The sequence below is a fragment of the Nanorana parkeri genome, unplaced genomic scaffold (genome assembly GCF_000935625.1).
Source record: "Nanorana parkeri isolate BGI_ZX_2015 unplaced genomic scaffold, ASM93562v1 scaffold276, whole genome shotgun sequence".
In the NCBI taxonomy this organism is placed as follows: Eukaryota; Metazoa; Chordata; class Amphibia; order Anura; family Dicroglossidae; genus Nanorana; species Nanorana parkeri.
In genome coordinates this window covers 1,009,051-1,029,618 of record NW_017306544.1, presented here as the reverse complement: position 1 = coordinate 1,029,618, position 20,568 = coordinate 1,009,051, and positions in this window count along the sequence as shown.

The window sequence follows — 20,568 nt, the reverse complement described above, 5'->3', positions numbered from 1 at the left end:
GGTAACCTCCTCTGTGGTGACAGGGTCAAAAAAGGAAAGTAACAAGTGTGATGGTGGATCTAGTACAGTAATAGGGGAAGGTGACTGGATAGTGGGGATCGTATGCCGAATTGTATCTATTTGGTTTTTGAAATGAAAGGCAATGTCCTGGGCAGTGAGTGAGTTAGTGGGTGGTGGAGGAGGGGAACATAGTAGAGAGTTAAAAGTAGAAAAGAGTTGACAAGGTCTGGATGAGAGTGTGTTAATGTGAGTGACAAAATAAGTCTGTTTGGCAGCACAGAGGGAGAAATTATATTTTAGGAGGGCAGCTTTATACAGGGTGAAGTCTTGCAGAAGCCTGGTTTTCCACGTCGCTCAAGAGCACGGCTATGTCTTTTTAGATGTCTGGTTTCTACATGGTTGTAGTGAACGTGGTCTAAGTCTGTGTGTAGTGAGGGGAGCCAAAGTGTCTAGGGAGGATGAGAGCGAGCTGTTGTAGACGGAAGTAGCAAGGTGAACAACAGGGTGAGATTTTATCATAGAGGTAGTCAGTAGTAGAGTAGAGATGAGAAGGATTGAGGTGGTGGAGGATTCTCTAGGTGACAGTGTGCCATGTAGGGGGATTCAGGGTTGGGTCAGGGTGAGTGTGAAACTGACAAGGTTGTGGTCTGAGAGGAGAAAAGGGGAGGTGGACAAGTTGCAAAGAGTGCAAAGGTGAGAGAAAACAAGATCTGGTATGTTACCGTCAGAGTGAGTAGGAGTGTGTGTCCATTGTGTTAGAAAAAAAAGAAGAGGTTAGGCTAAGAAATTGAATGAAAGCCGAGGTGTGAATGTTATTAGCAATGTTAAAGTTACCAAGAATGATAGTGGGTATTTCTGTGGAGAGAAAGTAGAGTAGCCAGGCAGAGAAGTCATCAAGAAAGTGAGATACTGTTCGAGGCGATCGGTATATAACAGCAATCCTCAAAGAAATTGGAGAGAATAGGCGAATACAGTGGGTTTCAAAAGAGGAGAGGGTTTGAGAGGGAGGTGAAGGCAGAAGTTTAAAAGTGCCTTGTGGGGATAGAAGGATTCCCACTCCACCTCCTTTCCCCCCTATGGGTCCGGGTGAGTGTGCCCAGTGGAGGCCACCATGGGAGAGGGCAGCAGGGGAGGCAGAGTCAGATTTCTGAAGCCAGGTTTCAGTAACTGCAAGCATGTTAAAGGAATTGGAGATAAGAAGACCATGCCCACCGGTGAGTTTGTTACAGACAGAGGAGGGCACATGTTTTAATTCTACAGATAATTGGTTTGTATTTGTATACTCTAGACTGTGCATGAAATAATATTAAAGTAATTATTACTTATTATAATCATGACAAGAATAATTTGCAGGTTTTCAGGGTTAGGTTTATTGCTATATATTGTTGGCGGCATTTAGCAAAACACATTTTCTTTCTGTGCTTGTTTGCCAATTTTTTTTTTACTAGGGTATCAAATGTATGAAAGTTTTTCTACAAGTTTGTATTAACAATGGAATATGTAAGATGGATTTTCCAGGTCTGAGTCTCCTCTACACTGTATAATAGCAGGACACTTGAGTCACAATTACAGATAATTAGAAAGGAAGATGAGATTCTGAAATACCAATTAGGATGACCTGCCTAGCCAGCAATTGTGTGCATGTGTTTAGTTGCTTAGACATTACCCCGAGGTCATACAAAGTTAAACAAATTATCCAAACCAACTTTATTGTTAGTAATTAGTCACTATGTTGATCATTTTGATTCAGCAAAAAATCTCTACACTTCTGTATTCTGATTTTATCTGCTCATTTAAAGGGTCAGACCACAGAAAACTGATATAAATCTGGACTACAGGTATAAATATTTATGGATACTTACATTGGTCCAACTTGACCCAATGTAAATATACATATGTTATACTTGAAAAAAACACGGGGATCCTGTAAGTGTAGTAGCCACAGCTGCTGAAAATGCATTGGGTCACTCGCTTGGCACAGAGATCATTCAGCGAACATCTAGTCTTTTTTATCAATGAATACTAATCATTCTCTGATTGGATGAGGGGTGGATCATGACTTCCAATCATACTGCCTTTGACAGGATCTGTGGATGGAGAAACTACAAGTCCCATAAGACATAAGTGGCAATAAGTGTGGCAACGTCACTGCATTTGTAGTCTGTTCATTCTTCCTCCCGTCGATGTTACTGAATGTCCGTATGTCAAAAAAATCTGCAGGAACCAGAGCATTGCACTTGCAATCCACTGATCATGGTTGCAATGCTTTACTGGTCCAATGCACAAAAATAATAAATGCAAATTTTTTTCTTTCATGAAGAAGTGTGCATTTATTATTTTTCCCAAAAAGTGAATTTTACATTTAAACATTTAGCAATTAAAAGTGGATGTAATTAAAAGCAAGGTTGTTGTTTTTGGGGGCTCAAGATTAACTTTTATTGATGGATAATATAAAACTTTCATTGAGCAGTGATATCAGCAGACTGTATTGAATCATTCAAAAAGCATTTAGATACCTTCCTCAGAGACAGAGACAGGTAACTACATCACACAGGAATCCATACACACACACACACACACACATCCACAATCACATACAGACACACAAAGGTTGAACTTGAAGGACCTGTGTCTTTATTCAACCTCAAATACTATGTAACTATGGATGGGCTTCCAAAAGGAATTTTGGATAATAAAAATTACTTGTTTAAAGAAGGCATAGTTATAAAGTTTCAAGGTCAAAGGATAAATAAATATACCACTATCAACAGGATTAAATGACTCATCTAATATCTAAATGGATAACATGGAACTCCTGGTTGAGGTTGCATTAACTAAAGGTATCATAGCTATCAGACAACGATTCAATGCATAGGCATGACCCAACTGTTCTCCAATCATTTTGGCTACCAGTTTTCTTGTAAATAGGTACAATCAGATCATCTAAATATGAATGGCAAATAAACTGATTGGCAAGGTTACAGACAGACAACTGGTATTGCTTATTTTCGCCAAGATTAATTGGCTGTGACTTTAGTATAGTGTTCTTCAATAGTATCCCTGGTCAGTAATCCTGTTGAAAAACACTGCAGTTATATTGCGCTGAAAAGATAGACTGATGCATGGGTCGTATGTTGAGTATGGGGGAATGAGAGATATGGTCCAACGTGAACCGTACCTCTATTTCTAAAAGGTGTCCCTCTTTCCCAATCCAAAATGTTGAGAGCTAACCATGCAAATTCCCTCCTAAAAATATTTGGTAAACCTCGATGGGTGGCTGATGTCAATGTAATTTATCTGTTGGATGGGTACCAACTGGGAAATAAGAATGACTCCTTGTAACCCTGGAGATCTTCTTTAAACAACATCACACTGGGTTTTTTTGGGTTTTTTTCAGAATCAGTTTTTAATTTTGCTTTTTTTTTTTTTTTCCTTTTTTTTTTAACCAACATATTCATTATGACAAGTAAGGGAAACAAAATACAAACATACAGTACATTGTAAGGCTTATTCTCTGGTATTCATAACTGGTAATTCCTTGCTGCTTCATCACTGTAAAGCCTACTCATTTTTGGTTCCTTAGCTTACACGTTGCTCAACAATATAAATAACAACTTGAGAAACATATCTTTTCAGGGCAGAAGCTGAATATGGCTCTGAGCCAATCTACTCTCTCGTCAAGTAATTAATCGAGCTTCCCCTCATTAGTTTATCTCTTGATGGGGACTGGTGCAGCCTGTTGATATGAGGATATTTAACGTAGTCATTAAAGAGCTGATAATCACTGGACAAAAGGGAGGTGGCTCAGACCATTAAGCACACAATGGAGCATGCTTATCATTATTAAGTGTCATCACCAGAGCAAATTATTCATCTCAGGACTATTCTGAAAGATCAGTGCTATGAAACCTATACGAAAAGTATACAATACTATTTTTGTTTATGCAAATATATTGCAGTTCTCCTATACCGTGACTGTTTCAGTTATTTCAGTGATTTATTTTGTTGGATTACTGATGCTTAAAACTATGCTAATCTATTTACAGTATCATGCAGCCAGTAATTTTTTGCTAGTCTTCTGCATACTGGAGCGTGAAATGTTGTAGATTTTGAACTGGTATGACATACCTACAGACCAGAGCTGTCCTCTGATCTATGATCTTTTCATAGCTGCTAGATAAATAGGCTCATTAGAACTGTCATATAGAGGTTCTGGCTAAAAGTGAAGAGCAGTGCAATTTGCACACTTTGATCAATAAATTCCAGAAAGATCAGAATAGTTGTATGCAGGTTTAATATATGGCCCTTCATACATCCCACTGAGTTTATATCTGTCATGTCACTAAGGTTATATCAACATAGGACTAGAATGTAACTTGCTGCATGTGACCTTTTTTTTTGCTAAGACTTTTGGTCAGTTTGGTTCGTTATCTAAGAAAAATGTAGTATGCTCCCTTGAAAGGGTTGTGACAGATGCTACAATCTGCTACACCAAAACCTAGCGCCGAAGCCCATTACAATCTATAAGAGCCATACCATGTCATTTTATTCTGGCCTTTTTCGAGGTCAATTTGCACGCTTTTGTTAAAAAGAGGGCATGGGTAGCTAGACACTGCTATGGGGGATACAGTCTTTTTATGTGGCTTCAGGGACAACATTTAAAATACACAAACCCATTAAATAACATGCTTTGACCCAATTTTATAAATATCTGAAATTGAGACATGTCCTTATGTTACATCCAGGGATACGTGAGGTTATTGATAAGCTTTTTTGAGCAACATTGACTAAGGGTGTGATCTCAAGAATGTATTCAAATCTATCGCCATCGGCTCTGTGTAAATCGCCTTTGAAATGTAGAAAAAGGTGGGAATTGGATGTGGGTCCACTGGATGATACCATTTGGTCAATCCATTTAGTCTCTCCATCTGCTACACATAGGTTAACGCAATTTTATATTGTAAATAGAACATATCGGACCCCAGAGTGTCAATATAAAATAAGATTTAGGGAAGATTCCAAATGCCCAAAGTTTGGTTGTGAACCCAGGTCACGGATACAATTACTTGAGGAGGGGGGCCCACTAGTACCAGTGGCAGGACAGGGGAACAAATGTTGGGGTCGCAGGGGCGCCATCCACTTGGCCGCCCTGCAAGTGAGGCAGAGAGACACACACTGGGTTTAATTGTACCACAGGCAGCGTTGATATTCTGCATTGCTGTATGATGATTATACAGCAATGCAGAATAGCTCCAACTGTGTAGGACTATAAGTCCCAGCAATGCATTATATTTTTAAGTAGGGATACACCACTGCCAATACTGGGCATTTTCACGAGTACTCATACTCGTGAAAATGCCCCGATACTACGCAGATACCGGTGTTCTGTCGAGAACGCCGGCGTAGTCTAATTTGCCGACCTCAGCATCTGCGCTTGCACATAGACTAGTATTATCGAGGAAACCGGGATTTATTCACAAAGTATTTCATTAAAATCGTTATTTGTGACCGTTAATAATATAATACTTTACTTTACTAATACTTTGTAAATAAATGCCAGTTTCCTCGTTAATCCCGTCTGTGTCGTAAGCGCAGATACTGGGTCAGCGTTCTCAACAGAACACTGCACTAACATTTTAAACAAGCGGCTGCCTGAGGTCCCGCGCTTGCTGGGGACCTCGGCAGCCTTCCTGTTAACCATGTGGTGCCATTGCGGTTGGGGGGGGGGCCTTCATGGTTTCTTGCACCGGGGCCCTGAAGGTTCTAGTTACGCCATTGGCGTTGTCCGAAGTTGAAGCGACAATGGGAAGAAATACTAACGGAAATGAATGATGCCACTTAGGTTCCCTGTTGACTTGTTTACAATAGATCAACCTCATGCACCTGACCAGCACAGATAATCCCAAAGGGATAGGCCACAACTAGCAGAGTGGAAGACAACCAATTATTCACAACATAACAAATAGGTGGAGCAACAACTACTTGAACAGGAGAACAATTTAGACCAATAGCTAAGGTGATCAAGAAAAGGAAGTAATCTCTAAAAGTATGGCTATTAGTGTTCTCAGAGCAGGAAATCTAAATGGTGATGGTGAGTGATGTAGATGTAGAATTCCCACAATCATGAATGGGAAGTGATCTACATCACTTCCTGTTCGTTCATGATTGTGGACATGGTACACATACTATCTCCACAAGTTATAAATGAACAGGAACACTCAGTATGGAGGCTTCCTGTTCATTTATAACTGGGGATGCAGAAAAGGAGATTGAGGACACTGTGTTCTCAATCTATTTTTTTTATTTTCAAACGGAAATATCAGGGGTCTGTTTAGACCCCCAATATTTCCCAAAAGCCCCCAACAGTAAAGTAAAAAAATAAAAATATTTAATAAAAATAAATAAGATTGGTAAAGAAGACCACCCATAACAGTGATGGGCCAATATTGACGGTAGGATTGGGAGACAAGCTTGCGCCCACATCAGTAGTAACTTGGTATTTTGTATTTGCACAACAGCATGTGCAAGGTTGTTTTGGGGTTCCTATCACAAAGAAGGACAATAAAATGGAGGCAGCTAGAGAATAGTCTATGCAATGTAAATGCCACTTTACTTACTATTTTGTGTGCAGAGGTTTGCATTAAATGCACTTCTCTACTTGTATCTACAGTATGTAAGAGTGTTTACCTATAATTTGTTTTGCCTATGTGGATGCATTTGGACTGCTGTCTAACTGCTAACCAAATGCTAGATAAGCATATTAGGCATTTGGTAAGGAGTTCAAATAACCACACAAGTTGTATAACTTCATAGACAAGCAAACTGTATCTTAATAGTGCATATTGCAGTTGAAAATATGCCTAATTTATGGATACGATATCTTAAAAAACTAAAACCGCCAATACTAAAAACAATAATGTGATTGTCTCTCTTTTGGTTGTTTATGGATGTTAAAGGAAAACGTATATTTGTTTCATGAAACAAATTAGCTTAAAATAGGGGAGACCTTCATCCGTAGAAACTAGTGCAGGTCTATGGAAAACTATAACCTTCTAACCGCTGAATAATTCCTATTGCCAACATTTTGGTGAACAATAGGACATATGGTTTATCAATACCCAACTGGCATATTTCAACACCGCCATGTTAATTAAAGGAGAACTCCAAGGTAATGCATTCTAATTTTACGACTTACCGTCTTACCATTCTAATGTCTCTACATTCCACTAATTATAATGATCACTTAGCTCAATCCTGCAGTCGTGTGTGTTACTCTTATTTTTACATAATAGTCTCTAAAACACTTCCTACACACAGCACTGGCGTATTTTGCTACAGGAGATTCCAGAAGTGCTTTTCTTGGACATGCTAATTGCTGAAGAGGATGTATAAACATAAATGAGATTTATATCTCTGCAAGCCCTTGAACTCATTCAACGTAAATGTTTTGTTGGACTTCTCTTTTAAACATAGTTAGTTTGCCACACGACAGGCATATGTACTCACTTGTATGTAACAAGAAAGGAGAAGAAAAAAAAACATTGGCTTACCTTACTATTCTACCAAGATTGCTGTGTATTTAGGTATTGATCCTTGTCCATCGGCTTGGGATATAGGAAGGTGAGTTATCTACAAGTTAGTAAATGAAAGACATTTAGCAATTTCCTTGTAGCTTCTCATTTTACCGATTTTCAGATAACGAAAATTCTGTAAAGTTTAATATCTTCCATTGAAAACTTTGCTCCGTGCACACAGTACAAGGGCAGAAGGTAACTTGGAGCTGTGAAGCTTTGAAATGACAAAATGCAATGACCACACGACATCCTCTGTAAACAAAAAATAATAAGGCAGGATGGTGAGTCCACCAAAATCATCAATTATGATTATATTTTACAGTGAACATTAATCAGCTAAATGGAAGTATAACCTTAGCCCCTTCTCCCTTTAGACATTTATAATAGTTAGTTTAATGTGACATAGTACAAAGCCATATGGCAGAGGTTATAGAATGTGCCTTATTGAGAGCTCTGGGACTCAAGGGACACAGAGACAATCAAACTATTCTGTTTTGTTGTGAACGAATACAGCTGAGGCTCACGCCATAGAGAAAAAAGAAAAGTTTTTTTCCCAAAGAAAAAACTATGACAATAAAATAACAGAAAGAAAAAAACGTTAAAAGAGAAGAAAGCTAAGAAAATAAATTGCATGGCATAACTTTGTTATGGTGTTATACAGACCTCCAATTATTTTAGGTGAGGTTTGACTGCAAATCAATGCTTCCTTGATATTAATTGCATATTTAAGGGTTGTCAAACTCAGATCCAATGCAGCACTAATTTGTCATATTTGTCTAATAATGTGTAAGTAACCAATTTACTTCACTAAAGTATTGCCTAATAAATGTGCATAGCTAAGCTTTGGCTGTGAAACTTGGGACAGTATAATGATTAAATTAGCAGATTCTGAGTGTATTAAAGAGTTTTTTTGTCAAATGAGAAGATGAGAACTATCCAAAATACAAACAATTAAGACTGAGACATTTACTTACAGGTTTTCAGAGGCATTATAGGTCTGGTCTAAGTTGTATATCTACGTCTGGCCCAGAGAAGCTAACACTCCTTGAGTATGGGTAAGGGACAGTTAGAAGCAACTTGCAACTTTTCTATGCCTTACTGCACTGAATGGTAATACACAGTGCCAGTGGCGGACCTAATAACCAAAGGGCCCTGGTGCAAGATTTTATCTTGGGCCCCCCTCCCAAGACGTGGGAAGGGGTTAGGCGGGGTATGCCTACCCTTAGCGTGATACAAAAAAATTATTAATTTCTGCAAACAAATTTGTTCTTATAGATCACTTTAGATGTAATATTATATTTAGCTCTATTTTATTGTATGCGGCATGGTTAAGCAACATCTCTATTTATCAGCTTGGCCTCCACCACCATTTGAAAAGTATTTTCGCAAAAGAAAGAAAAAAAGCAGTATACAGCTACTGTCCCCCAACCCCCCCTCCCCGATGTTTGCGCTATGTTTTTTTGTTTCACTTACCTTCGGTGCGGGAGAGCAGCGGCGAGACAGCGCTGGTCCGGTGGGAGGAGCTCCAGGTGGGGTCCTAATTTAGCTGGCCGGCAACCGCCTGAGGTTTCAGGTAAGTGAAAAAAAAAACATAGAGCAAACATCGGGGCATTTTGACAAGTACAAGTACTTGTCAAAATGCCCTGTTTTTTCCGCCCTCACCCTGCAGCGCCGTAAGGCGGCCGCCTGACTTGCCTTGCGGTAGCGCCAGGGAAGCAGGGAGAGAGCAATGCATAACAATGTACTTTATAATAAATGTGCTCACCTCAGACAGGCTCTGCCGCTCACTCAGCCTCCCCCACGGTGCTTACGTCTCCTCTGCTGCCCGCTCAAAAGACAGCTCCGCGGCCGACACAAGAAAAAAAAAAACCTTCCTGCACGTCACGTGGGCAGGAAGGTACCAAAATGGCATATGGACAGGGGGGTCGGCCGGGACGTACCAATTTTTTCGTATGATCGCGGCGGACCCCGCGAGTAGCAGTCACGGACACCGGTGTCTGTGTATGGACACCTTGCCGATCCCTGGGGGGAGCCCAGGACCAGACCCCACTGGGCCCCCCCAGAGCCACAGGCCCCGGCACCGACTGCACGGGCGGTAGTTCCGCCACTGCACAGTGCTCACTATGGTGCATTGAGGTGCTATTTATTTAGAATAGCACATCAATGATTAAGCACAGTACCTGTCAACAGAATCACACTGCAGTGTACCACAGCGCTGTGGTGCGCTGCATCATGAAATAGGTTCAGGTCCAGTTTTACTTTCATTGCTTTTGTGTTGGCAGCCCATTCTAAATGTATAAGCAACAAGCGTCAATATGCAAATACCACACGTGTGTGCAGTAGGGTGCTAGTGACGTCACACCTTTGAGGGCACAGCAGCAGAATCTTTTGGTGAAGCTCCCTTGAATGCAATTACACTGGTTTCCTTAGTGCTTGGTATAGCGCATATAAATGTGAGTGGAATCCTTAATGCTTGCTGTTTGTTTTTAACCTTCAGCCCTAATTCATACCTGAGCGTTTTGTGAAGTGCAAAGCTTGCGAAAACGCTCAACACCCAAAATCCAATGCTTTTAAATGGTGTTTCTTCTCATATATGTGCTCAGGTGCCTGTAGCCTGACACCTGAAACTCAAAAAGTTACATGAGCTACTTTTGAAGCAGAGTGGGGTGTTTTTGGCCCGATAGACCTCAATGGAAGTGCCTGAAAAACACCTGATAATGCATGAACAGAAAATGGTTATGGTGCGCAGATCCTGACTAGCTAGGTGCCAAAAGTTGGGTTTTTTTAGGCACCAAATGACAAGTCCAATAAGCTCCAAGCGATAGTTTATATATAAAAAAATATAGTTTATTTGACTCCATACAAAAAGTTAAAAGCATAAATTAATAATCCATTTAGGTAGTGAAAACACCTCTAGTGGAACCAAATTGGTGGGTGGTAATGCAGTACTTGCAATGCCCAATGGTAATGCAGTACTCTCAATGTTCTACGCGTTTCGCCTAAATTGATTATTTCTTCTCATGAATTATATCTGCCTTTACATTGTATTACTATCAATCATGTCTTTAGAAATTTGATCATGTAATCTAGCCTCTAATTTGGAACCTAAGGGGTGTTAGGAGGTTATCTCCAAGTTGTGTGTCCTTTTTATATTTCAATGCATTCATTTATGTTTTTAACTTTTTGCATGGAGTCAAATAAACTATATTTTTTATATATAAACTCTCGTTTGGAGCTTATTGGACTTGTCATTTGGTGCCTAAAAACCCCAACTTTTTCTCTTTCTTTGTTATTGTTACCTGAAAATGCATGAATATGGCTGAAAATTAGCATTTTTAAGGCTAAACATCCATCTCCTTCTCCTAGTAAATAGCTTTAAAAAAATTCTCAAGCCTCAATAGGCCTGAAAACATTTGCAAATGCACAAATTAAAACGCTCCAAAATTGTCTGTAAATGCTCATGCTGAGGTGTAAATGCAGTATTAAGGATACTTTTTATGCTATGCCATGTATGTTCTACACACCTCTCTATACCTCTTGGTGCCTGGTCCATGAGGAATGACTAAGGTATGTTTTATACTGCTACTTCCTGAGAGATTGAATTTAAAAGAGAACTATGGCCCAACCTTTTTAAGCTATAGTTCTCTTCAGGGTCACAGGAGGACAGTCACTAATGTCCTCCTGTGACCCAAAACTCAACATATAGCAGACAACAATATTGTCGGAATCCACCCCACTGCCTGGTTGACAGCTGGCTCTGCCTCTCTGAAGGCAGAGTCAGCTGTGCCCGCCCTTTCCCCTGTCCATTCCTCCAGTCAGCGCTGGAGCAACGGAGGGGGGGGGATCCCTGCAGGGAGCAATGACTGTCAGTCACCACTCTCTGCAGGGAGAAGATTGGGAACTGAACAATTAGCAGTATGTGATCACTCAGTTCTCGATCAATAAATCCAACGTGTGACAGCTTCATTATACACACCCCATTAGACCTTCCTAGTATTAAGGGTTCAATTGCATCTGGGGAGTGCGTGAAGCTGGTAAAGAGCACGTTTTTTTTAGCACCATTTTGAAGATTTATACATTGAAGCACTTAAGCACTTAATTCACTTTTATTGTGGAGGGGGATTATTGTGGAGCCCTGTATTTTATTCAAACTGAGGAAGATATCTAATAGTTTTTTGAGTTTATCAACACTCTACGCTAATACTACTTCCCGGGGATGAGAGTTCCATATTTTCACTGCTCTAATCCTAAACTCTCTCAGTTTAAGAATAATCTAAAATTAACCTAATTTAAGTCCAGTCATAAATTATTGCCACATGTCTTCTTCAGGGACTTTAGAGTAAGAAGGTTATTACAGTTTATACAGTATAATCACCTATAAGCATGGGTCTTCAGCTGCAAAAGAATAGGATGGACTAGTTCCACTTTAGGGCTCCATTAGTAAACATTGGTATGGCCTTACTGTGGCTGTAACGCTGCTTTAAATTGATATTAAAGTAAAAAGGTTTTTAAGCTAATTCAAATGCTGATTAAATCCCTTACAATGGATACTGCCCCTTGATGTGTCAAAGTTTTAGTTTAATGTAAATTTAGCTGATCTCCTGAGCACTGGCCCTGATATCCTGTTTTAGGGTGACTCCTTTCCCTTGCAGGGTCCTATGGAGCTACCCTTGTGTGTGCTAATAAGTAATGCTAAGTAATGCTTATAGTGTATCATCAATGACAAAAGCAATTTCTACTAAACACTAAAACAAAACAAACAACAACCTATTATCATGAACTAGCATAATAGTGCTATACAATCTATTTCAAAGCCCAGGTCATAACCAGTTGCTTACCAGCTCCTGGCGACCAGTGATGTCACTGGTTGCCAGGAGCTGGGAGGGATGCTGGATTCGTCCCAGGTTACTAAGAGCCAGATGGGGAGATGTGTAAGCATCATACACATCTCCTCGTCCTGTTCTTAGCAACCAGGTTGGGCCAGAAGATGTGTATGCAGGCAAGACAATGGCCAGAGCATCCTAGGTTGCTAAGAGCTGAGCAGGGAGATGTGTATGGCTCTTACGCATCTCTCCGCCAAACTCTTAGCAAACTGGGACACTCTGGCCGGCATCCTGCCCAGCTCCTCGTAGCCAGTGATATAACTGGTTGCCAGGAGCTGGGCGGGATGCCAGGGGTGCAAATTGTTGTATATATGCCTCTGTGTAGATGAGTCAATTATTTTGTACAACACTTGCAGTTAACACAGTATTGTCAGTTGGGCTATATGCTGTACAGTACAGTACAAGAACTTTTGTATATATAAAGACCATTTGCCTATTTGGAACATTATCTCTATTTATATATTTATATTAGTAAATCTAAATGTAATTTAGATTTTTTATTATTAGGTACACATATTTATATATTAGTGTAGCACATTGTATTTTATTATATTTAATACATTGATTCATTCAGTTTGTTTGGGTGCTAGCAGCTGTTAATTTAATTCAGTTTATGCACTGAGCACGCTATATATTTTGTTTAGTACTAGAATCAACAATACTTATGTATCCTTGGTAGCAGTGTCTTTACTAAAGAGAAATAAAAGAGTCTACGCATTTCTTATGATCTTTAATTGTAGTTTATAGTCACTCAATGCCTCCGTTTGCACGGGCATAATATGCAGAGGCCATCTGGCAGAAGTTGGAAAGTGTGAAGTGTAAATGCAAAAAGCCCTGGTTTTAAAAGATAGCTCCACCTGAATTCCAAATAGAGGTTAGGAGATTAATGAAGATCATGGAATCTTCTTGTTGCATGTCCTGCACAAATCCCTTTCAATAACTTTGGCCAGTTTCTGTTTCTGAAATTAAACTTCCCCTTAAAGTTCAGCCAGGAGCTCTATCTCTTCCCAAAAGTCACTGTTAAAATGAGCCTAGGAATTATACCCCCATTTACACCTCCTGTAGAGAGCTAGTTTTGCTTTCTTTTTTGCTGTGATATAAAAGTCAGTAATCTGCATTACAAAAGCTCTGCTTCCCTCTAGTGGCATTAGTTCGTTTTAGCACACTATAAATCCAAAGCAAACTGAATTAGAGAATATTTCTTGAGCTGAATGAAGATGAAAAATGGAAAGTTTGAAGCATTGTTTTTCTTTCATAAATCAAAGTAAATATACTTAGTAACAAAAGTACAAAATAATCCTGGAACAACATAAGTAAAAAAGTCACTTTTCTGGTTGAGACGTTAAACAGTCCACCACTGCCTGTTATTAGAGTTTGCTGCAGCACAAAGAATCCTGCTTATTGTATTATTGGTGCAGTATTGGGCACAAGGTTTGTTCCATGAGGATTGAGGGTAACAAATCTAAAACATATCTAAATCACGCTGCACAGCGTGAAAATTGCAGCTACATAAATGCAGCCTTACATGTGGAGCTTCAAATTGGAAGTTTTATTTAAAAGAGAACTATGGTGTAAGTGTTTTCCCCCACAGTTCTCTTTAGGGTCACGGGAGGACATATACTAACCTCCTCCTGTGACCCAAAGCTCAGTATATAGTGGGCTATTGCCCGCGATATACTGAGAGCGTCGCAGCCGGGACGGATCCCGACAATACTGTCGAGATCCACCCAGCTGCGTGAGTGACATCTGGCTCTGCCTATCTAGAGTATTTCTAGTGTTTCTGCTCACTTCCCGATCAATATAGCCGACCTGTGACAGGTGAAAGCCTGCTCAGGGCCGGCCTTATGGTCACTGAGGGGCGCTGTAAAGCTTTCTCGCACAGGGCGCCTAAAGGCCTAAGGCCGGCCCTGAGCCTGCTGATCTCTCTACGATCAGTCAGGGGAGACCCACCATGCCGGTCCCGTTCCCGCATGGGGGAAGATTAAGGACCCCTAATATTTCCCCAGAGCCGCTGTCAGTAAAGTTAAATATAATCATAAAAAATCAAATTAAAAAGGTTAGAAAAAAAATTTCAGTTTCGAACTGCCAACTGCCAATTGTTTTACCTGATGAAGGGGATCCTTTGTGACCCCGAAACATTTGTTGTTTTTTACCACGATGCACGTCAATAAATAGACGTATTTTGCAAATTTGCTGACTTTTCGGGGTCACAAAGGATCCCCTTCATCAGGTAAAACAAGTGTTTTACCTGATGAAGGGGATCCTTTGTGACCCCGAAACGTTCGTTGTTTTTTACCACGATGCACGTCAATAAATAGACATATTTTGCAAATTTGGAGTGCCGGTGTCTCTGCTTTAGCTCACGATTGTTACGGCTGCCACCCGTTGACTACCGCAGCACCCAATTCTTAAAGGGATTCACGCGGTCAGGAGTGCGATGGGACCATGGACTATCCATAAAGAGGACCTGTCACTGCAAATTGGCTATCACATAGGGAGCTTGCTTGCTCCCTATGTGATAGCAATAAAGTTCAGTGGAAAAAAAAAAGGTTTAACAAAATTTGTTACAAAAAATAAAAATAAAAATCACATATCAAAGCAATAAAATTAAAAAAATTAAAGTCCCCCGCCCCTACATGCACACGCAAACATCCGTCAAGCCCGCCTAGTATTTTCTGTACTTTTTTTATTATACAGTAAAAAAAAAAAAAAACCTGTAGTGGTGATTAAATACCACCAAAAGAAAGCTCTATCTGTCCCCAAAAAACAGTATAAAATTAATTTTAGTACAGCGTTGTATGACGGAATAAATGTCAGTCAAAGTACTGCAGCGCTGAATACTAAAAAATGGCCTGGTCAGGAAGGGGGTTTAACGCCTGGTCTTTAAGTGCTTAGAGAGAACATGTCACCTGCACTACGCACCCCGGTCAGCAAGTGGTTAAAGAAACGCTGACAAATACCCAGGAACAAAACCTCCAGCTAAACATTGTATTTAGAGTCTGGTTCGGAAATGGCGTGAAACCGGCTCTGTCTCAAACATGAAGAAATCGAGGCATCCATCAGTACAGACGCCTGAAGTAGTCCATGACATTCAGCAGCGGATTGCAAGTAGCCCCAAATCAACTCAAAGACTCTCCTTGGTTGTATCACGAATGACATGTCGGCGAGTGCTGAAATCTCTGAACCTTGGACCATACCGAATAACATGTGTACAGGAACTAATAGAGCCCGACAAAGCTAAACGCGTAAATTACTGTACGTGGTTGCTGGATATGATTGCTGACGGACATTTGGACCCATTGCAGTACTTCATGACGGACGAAGCTTGGTTTCATTTATCAGGTCATATAAATTCCCAGAATATGAGGTACTGGTCTGCTGAAAATCCCCACTTGACTCATGAAACACCACTTCACAACCAAAACATTGGCGTTTGGTGTGCAGTGTCAGGAATATGAATGGCGGACCCAATTTTTTTCGACTCAACTGTGAATACCGCGGTTTACCTGGACATCATTGAAAATTTTACGACCAACTAACACCAGAAGAAAAAATGTACTGCTTTTTCCAACAAGATAGGGCAACATGCCATACCTCACGCGACTCACTGGCACGGGTTCATGAACTGTTAATGGAGAAGCGAACTGTGAGCAAGGGGTTATGGCCACCACGTTCCCCAGACTTATCCACATGCAATTTTTATCTATGAAATTTGAGCACCCCCCACTACAAGGGACATATCGGTAAGGAGTGCGACAAGGATAGTACTTATTAACATGCCATACCTCACGTGACTCACTGGCATGGGTTCATGAACTGTTTATGGAGGAGCGAACTGTGAGAAAGGGGTTATGGCCACCACGTTCCCCAGACTTGTCCACATGCAATTTTTATCTATGGAGAAATTTAAAGCAGAAAGTGTACGCCAACAATCCACATACCCTGGATGAACTCAAGGAAAACATCACGAACACTATCCGCAGCATCACTGTTGAAGAGCTGCAAGCAGTATCAGCCAACATGCTCCGACGTGCCCAAAGGTGTGCTCCGACGTGAACATAGACGTGAACGGGGACCACTTTCAGCATCTGTAGTAACTTGTGGGTAAGTGAATAAAAACAATCCACTTGCTCGTTTATCTTATCATACTATCGCTGGAGGCCCACCCTGTAGCTTAATGGCAACAACTTCGCAAATGCCTTGAAACGCTTCGTCTGTATAGGTGTTGGATATCAATGGAGGCAGAACATGTACTTGTGATATGCCTCTTTCTACTCTTATTGCATGTTCGCATTTGGTATTCACCTTCATAAACCTTTGTTGCTTTTTATATATATTTAGTATGAAACATCTTATTCATACACACCATTTTCAAGAAAGTTTCTATGAGGATGTCATGCTCAACTCAATGAAATGCTTTGACCAAGTCAATTAAATATATGTTTCCTGTTGCTTGTTCTGTTTTGTTTTTTTTGTTTTTATTTTTCGTGTAACTCTAAAAATCAGTGGCCATTCTTTGGGAAATTCCTCACATTGGTAAATGCCTCTTATGATTTTGGTTTATTCTTAGATTTTTTAAACATATCCAATTAGTATTTGATCAGTGCCTTTGGCCTTGTTGTTACCCAAGCTTTCATTATTCCTACGGCCTTCTTTCTGGATCTACCACTTCCATATAGACCTTTCATCTATTCTTTCCATCTTCTGTGTATCTCACTGTGATTAAAGTAGTACTAAAGGCTAATTATTTTTAACCCTAATGCTTTCTCTGCAAGGTGAGAAAAACACCCTGCTACCTTTCCATGCCCTCCCACCACCCAAAACACTTAACTAGGGTCCAAAAAAACCACCGCCGGCTCCCAGATGATCTGCTGTGTCCCTGAAGTTCTGCATTGAGGGGCAGGATCCCAAGGCCACTGAGGGCAGGGCAGCAATAGGTTGCTGCACCTGCCTGTCAAGTTACTGTGAGGAGGAAGGAGGCGGGCACAGGGGTCAGCTTGGCCCAGTTGCCCGGTGTTAGCGCAAACGCTCGGGTGTCTCCTTTGCAACATGCTAGGCAAACAAGACACCTGTAAACAAAAGGGGAGGGGCCATGGAATGAAAGCTGATCAAAATAAATAAAATGGTGCCATTTTTTTTTTAAAAAGCTCATTAAATAAATGGCCATATACACCGGTGATTTAAAATTAAAAAAAAAACAATAATGTAGCTTTAATATTTTTACTTTTTTGTGTCCAATTCCATTTATATTGTTACATTTTAGTTTTGGTACCAAACATTGTTTAATTTCTCTCTTCTTATTTGTGTATTTCACCACATCTAAAGTTAATTTCTGTTTTGCTTGTCAACACATTCTTTTGATTGTTCTTGCAATTTACTAATCCTACTTTGAGCCCCTTTTTCTTTCAATAATCAAAGAAAGGATTTCTTTGATGATCCAGTTGAATCTTTTATTTTGGTTGGGCTTTTGAATGACAGTGCATGCTATGTATCTGAGTTTCCCAACAATTTCTTGACATGTTTTGCACTCAGTTGGTTCTTGTTGATTCACTGTTTCATCAGTATTGTTTACTATTCTCATAATTGTTTAGCCATTCCGTGACATCCCATCAAGTCCTTGGGGTCCCACTTGTTCTGTTCATTCTTACCTTTAGTCTTGCTATTACTAGCACATGATCTGACAGTTTATCGACTCTGTGCATCAGATTGCATTTTGAGATTGTGCTGTTGTACTTTTTGTTGATAACAATGTAGTCCAGCAAGCGTTTCACTTATCTGTAGCCACCCGTCCAGTTGTAGTCTTTTTTCCTTTTAATGGTTTTGTATATGTCTTGTGAGACAAATCATTTTTCTTCATGAAAAGAAGTCAATATTCTTCCATGTTCATTTTGTCGCTTCTGTAAGGTTCACATATTATGTCCACTTTATCAAAGTTGACCCGAGTGCTGAAATCACCCATTGCAATTACCTGTCTATTCTTACCATCATTAAGGGCTTCTCACAGAAGAGCATATATAACTTGAAGCTTTTCTTTTGATGATATATCAGTTTTGCACAACTGTATTATGACGAACGTGTTCTTGTCCAGTTGTATAATCATTCCAATTGCAAAGTGTCTTTTTATTACCACTTTTTGCACATGTGTTTCTATTTTCCTATCTAATAGGAAGGTCACACCTTTCCTTCTTTTGCAATTTGCTTTGGTGTTATCAAATTCTTCAATTCCTTTTCAGCGGGCGTAGTATGTGTTCATTTTCTTCTTTAACATGTGTCTGGCAGTGCTATTATTTTCTTGTTCAGTCTATCTATCTCTTCAAAAATCATCTACTGTTTTCCCACTTCTTTGAGTCCCCTGATATTCCCTGTTGCTATTTGTAGTCTTTTCTTTATCTTCACACTTCCCCACTTTATTATGCATGTAAAGCTGTGGTTAAACTGCAAACACATTGTGATATGTTGCTATTACAGATGTTTGTCAGAGTCTTTAGATATACTACAGGGGATGGCCAGAGACTCCATGCTAATTGTGGTTCGAGGCGGGGGCCTGTTAAATGAGACAGCTGTAGATTGTTTCCATTGCAGTCCCCTTTACACGCTCTAGCTCCCAATACTAGCTGCTGGGGCCCAAAAGCAGCAAAATAAGGAACAAAAGGCCACATGCTTTCCTTGGGCACCAGGACCCTGGGGTGAACCTACCAATATAACCTATTAGTTGGTGAAGCATGTAAATATAAGGTCCATTTCGTCTCCTCAGGACACCATGTCTTTATGCATCCAGAGGGTAGTGCTAAGACAGATGTAGACTGTATCTAATTCAGAGAAGCTCTGTGAACTGCTGAATTTCAGGCTGGTCTTACCATGTTCACTGCTGTCTGCCTTCACCTTCTATATGTGGTGTTATGAGCTGTCTTTTGGGAGCAGTGATTTATGAAATGAGGCATGTCTAAATGGAATCATGTATCTGGGTGCCATATTTATGAGTGTTCATGCTATAGAAATCAGTAATTGCCAACCGTTCCTTTGGCTGGTCAAGTGTTTCATCATTTTTATTGTGGTCTCTTGCATCAGTATGTTGTGTGGTCATCAGGCGTAGTCAAACAGTCCAGGATTAACTTTTTCCTTGACCAGTGATTTATAAAATGAGCAATTTCTCTGTGGAATTATGTGCTGCCGTTGCAGAATGAAGTATTTTTATAACCAGTCAAACAGAAAAGTCACTGTCTTTGGAACAATCATAGTTGATTCTCATTTCCCAATTTAGAGGTTGCTGTCACATTGTTAATTCAATTTAAATGCTAACATGTCAATTGTGAATTTAGTTCCCATCAGCTCCATTACGTTTTTGTTATACAGTAGGCCATTTAAGGGAATAGGAATGATGTTTTAGGTATAAGGTAAAGTAAATTCTAAGTCTTAGGTAAAAAGGATAAGGTTTAACCCCTTAAGGACCCTTTCGCTGCCAATGCCTTTTTTTCATTTTTTGCACACGTTATAATCCACATTTTAGGCCTGAAGATTACTTAAAACCCGCAAACATTCTATATTTTCTGATCGCTAAGACCCTGCAGAATAAAATGGTGGCAGTTGCAAATTTCTATGTTGTACAATATTAGTGGAACTTAATATCAAACCCAAAAATCTAGTGAAAAATGCACTAACGTTATTTTTAGTGCCTCAAAACACAATATGATACCCATTTTTTTGTAAAATATAAAGGATGAGGTTAAAATGAGTCAATAGATACCCAACATTGCAAGGATAAAAATTGTGTACGTCTGTGAAGCCGCAACAAATTCCAGTATCCCAAAAAGTCCCTAGATTACACTACATGTCATCAGTTTAGGGACACACATAAATATTGGCCCTAGAAATATAACTTTCACTGTGGCTTGTGGGGTGATACGCAGCATGTGTAGCGTGAACGTCGTTTTCATATGTAGACGCACCCCCCGATGCGTGTTCATGTGAAGGCGCGCGTGTTTGCGGGGGCTAGGGACTTTAAAAAATTTATTATTATTATTTTTACATTTATTTTATTTCATTTTAGTTTTTAAACTGTTATTTTTTTTCTACTTTACTTTAATTGCTATCACATAGGGGGGCTTACAAGC